Source organism: Nanorana parkeri, unplaced genomic scaffold, assembly GCF_000935625.1.
Source record: "Nanorana parkeri isolate BGI_ZX_2015 unplaced genomic scaffold, ASM93562v1 scaffold216, whole genome shotgun sequence".
Lineage (NCBI taxonomy): Eukaryota > Metazoa > Chordata > Amphibia > Anura > Dicroglossidae > Nanorana > Nanorana parkeri.
Window position 1 is genome coordinate 1,606,296 of NW_017306484.1, and position 4,472 is coordinate 1,610,767.

The following is a 4,472-nucleotide window of genomic DNA, read 5'->3' on the forward strand; positions in this document are numbered from 1 at the left end:
CATTGGAGGACACTGATAAGAGTGCTGGATTAATATATGCAGATTAATATGTGTACAAAAAGAATATGTCCATTAAATAAAAGGACATTAAAAAAGGTTTGTGTGAAATCTTCGTAAAACAATACTTAGCACAAAACAGAAAATTAATTTAGATAAAAAATATACTCTATTCAAAAATAGAATAAATTAAAACCAAAAATATATATTTTATATTTTAGAATATAAATATATTTTAGTTTAATAAAAGATAAAATAAATTGTTTAAGAAATAAATCTGAATGGCACAAAAACTTTTGCACCTTTTAAATTCAGAGCCCGGAATATATCTGATTAAGGATTTTGCAAATTAACTGATCTCTTAACCTAGACCTCCAAGATTTTTGATGACTGAGGAAGATGACTGGGGGGACAGTCGGAGGCATGCTGTGTGTACTTACCTCTGCCATCATCACCATGACCCACTCATGAAGACCACTTAAAAAGTGACTTCCAATCACCCAACAAGGATAATATTAAAAATATTAATAACCACTTACAAAGCCACCCTCAACTCTTCCCCTGGCTATATATCAGGGGCTGACTGGCAACTTTTAGCCCAGGGGGCAAGTACAACCTAGAGGCCCATGGTGCAGCAACTTGGCCTCCCTCCCGCTCTGCCTCTTCCCCCCGCCTTCTCCTTGCCCGTCTGCCACTTTTGCCATCCATGTAACGGTAGTGTGAATGGTCGGGTGATGTGAGGCAGTGAGGAGGTGCGGTGTGTGGAGCGTGGATGCGGGCGTGCGGGTCTGGCAGCGGCAAGCGTGAGGTGGGGAGGAGGTGATGCATGTGGAATCCAAACTCGTCTCAAAGTATCACCCTAACCTCCCCCTCCACTGCTCCCAAGACCTCCTGCTCTCTAGCTCCCTCGTCAACTCCTCCCATGCCCTCCTGTTGTGATTGAGTGGCATAAAAATCTTGGTGAATTATTAATAATAGGGTGGTGTCTGAATTATAGTTAGATTTAATAGACAGTGCCTCAGGCCGATTACGGCAAATAATAAATAACTTAATAAACAGTATGAATTTAGTTCAGACACTTAATAATACACCCCAAAATCTATGCTCTGAGTTCTTTGAGCTTATGGTGATTTCTTGCCACAATATATAAATATCTCCCAATTACATTAATAAATCAAAATCATTTATTAACATACAAGTATAATCATAGAGAGGTGAGGCCCCCATCTCTCACCGAATGGATTACTCAGGAAAATACATTGCTGAAATGGAAGCACTCTTTTTCACCAAACAAGACAAACTTACCAAATTCTCCAAACTATGGGCACCTTGGACCCACTTTTGCCAGGGAACGACATACGAGGAACTCATGCAAAAACCCACGTAGAAGACTGACGCACACGCAGGTTACCTACTACATCTCAGTGTCCCCCTTTCAGGGTGAGGGATGGCACGCCCCACGGGAGGGTGCTCCAACCGGTGCACTTTAGGATCTCCCTCCACGACACCGCATACTCTTGCTCGCCCTAGAGTACTCGGTGGTTTTACCACTGAGGACTCCTCCTTCTGGTTTCTCGCCTTTACTTTATCTATACTTTTCTGTGACCTTTGTCTTTTAATGTCTAAGTTGTACTAGTCCCTGTTGTTACTCACCTTATGTCATGTGAGCTACCGCAGGCCAAGTTTATAACCAACTGGTCTCAGGCCACTATCCTGAAGGCCTGTTAATCCTAATTCGCAAGATGATCTTACTGTGTAGCAATGTAACGGGTCTACGCTGGAACTGACAAATATAAGAACCTTCCTGCAATGTTTACTGGTTTAGGCTAGCGGCCTCACAGTTACGAGGCTTCCCGCTTGATGATGTAAGGTGATATGTTTTATGTGATATGTTTTGACCTAGTCACCTTTAGTCTCACTTTCCGTGGCCATAGGAGAGAAAGAAACGTAGGAGAGAAAGAGACGTATCTCAAATGTAAAAATTCCCTTGCGATCAGACCCGCACGGTCGCTATGCCCGATGCAGTGGCGTAACAACCGGGACCCCCGTGGACTATGGGGCAATGCAGGGTCCCGGTGTTAGAACACGGGGTCCCGCACTGCCGACTCAGTAAGTGGGCGGGCTCTCCTCTCCCGACCGCGTCCCTAGTTACAGGCGGCGGACGTAGTCACACATTTTAACGTAATCCAGCCCATTTTTATAGCAGTGGAATGTGTGACTGCCATTAGGTCAAGCATTCCAACGCTTTCTCAGCTGTTCCAGGGCAGATCGGCATCGCAAATCGTATGTGCAGGAGAACCGATCTGCCCTGGAACAGATGAAATGTCACTGAAATGTCACTTCTATCCGACTTTGCGACTGTGATCTCACATTCCACCGCACTCACAAAGTCGGATAGAAGTGACATTTCAGTGACATTTCATCTGTTCCAGGGCAGATCGGTTCTCCTGCACATACGATTTGCGATGCCGATCTGCCCTGGAACAGCTGAGAAAGCGTTGGAATGCTTCACCTATTGGTGGTCACACATTCCACTGCCAAAAAACTGGACGGGATTACATTAAAATATGTGACCACGTCACCGGTGACACATTCTAACGTAGTCACAAACTTTGATAAAACACCGCCATCACCGGGATCCCAACCTGAAGAAGGCAAGAGAGCACCGCCCTGAAATGATAACAGATAGCACAGGAAGTGATAGCTTCTTTGCTATCTGGAGGTTTTGTTTTTTTTAGTATTCTGCTGCTGTCAATCACTAGAAGAGGACCCGATGGAAAACTTCAGGTCCCCCTCTGCTGATTGACAGCATCAGAGGGTGGGTGCAATAGCTAGTTTGCTATTGGCTGTTGCAAAGTGAAATAGACCATAGGAATCTAGCTATGCATTCCTATGCTGTTTTTGTTTTTCTTCTGACTGACGGCAGCCGATGTAAGAAAAAACAAAAAAACAGAGCAAGGAAAGGTTTACTCTGCTAGATTGAGCAGAGTAAACCTTTCCGGGAGAAAATGTTTCTCTCCCAGGAGCCGCTATCTTATAGCGGGAGACTCCGGGAGCGTCTGGGAGAGTTGTGAGGGGTCTGGGCAGCCTGAGGGGCCCCTTACATGGGTATCAGCTGTACCAGGGGCGGCATGGCAGAGATGACGGGAGGGGGTGGAGGAGGCCATGCCCCAGCAGCAGCAGGTAAGAAGAGTTGGGAGGAGGTACAAGGAAAGGGACCCTGACGACCAAATGATTTAGTGGTGAAAGTTTTTAGTGCCCCACCAGTTTTGACTGTGGTATCTTATGTGCCTCCCCTATATATTGTTTCTAGAGTCCCCCCTACACATCAGAGGCATGACGCTGTGTGAAAATTTTGAGGCACCCCTGAGTAAGCCGGGAGGCACCCCTGAAAGGCTGGTCTAAACCCTCTGCACATGTAATGTTTCTGTAATGTTTACATGTGTACAAATGTTCAATGTGAATACAGCCTATTGATTGCTAGGACGCAGGCGGTCATTGCTGCTTAGAATCATTCTTTGCTAACATAGACAGCTCCTTCTGCCCAGCGTCCTCTGTTGCTAGGACACAGACAACCATTGTAGCCTGGTGTCCTTTGTTGCTAGGACACAGGCAGCTCCTGCACCTAGCATCCTAAGTTGCTAAGACGCAGGCAGCTCTGGCTGTCTAACGTTCTTTGTTAGAAGGACGTGGGCAGCCATTGTCACCTAGTGCCCTTTGTTGCTAGGACGCAGGTGGCTCTTGTACTCCAATAGAGTACATTTGCACTGCATTCATGTACATGTTAGTACAAATGTTTACAAGCATACAGTGTAAAATACAGTCCAGATACTAGACCTTGCATGCAGATCTTTCAATTATTTTTTTGTATGCTGCTGAATAAAGCTGTAGTTAGGGCTGCCCATATACTAAAGCAGTCTAAGGCAGTTGCTTCAGGTTGCATCTCATTGGGTCACGTTGGGGGGACAGCAGGCGCCTCCTTTTCTGCCAGAGCATCCCAGGTTGCTAAGAGATCTTAGCAACCTGGGACTCTCGGGCCGGCATCCCACCCAGCTTCTGGCAACTAGTGATGTCGGTGAGCTGGGAGGGATGCCGGAGGTAACCCCTACCCGTGTGCCATCAGCATACCACCACCCACCCTCCGGTTGTTTCATCATGCACCACCAGCACCCCCAAGTATTGTTGTGCACCGCCAACAACCCCCCTGATCTCATCGCCCTTATATACACTGCCAGAACATCCCCCCTGGTTTTGTCATGTACTGCCAGCATACCCCTGGGAGGAGGGGTTTAGGGACACCCCTGGCTGTAGTTTACGGTGCTGCATGCAAATGTGTATATGACCACATAGAATTTATTATAGTACCATTCAGACCCATTAAAAAAAGGTAGGCATCGTATTTTGTGCACATGTGCGCAAGCCCTTACTGCCAGTTTTGATGGACAGCTTGCTCTGTTAAAGGGAGGGGAAAATCA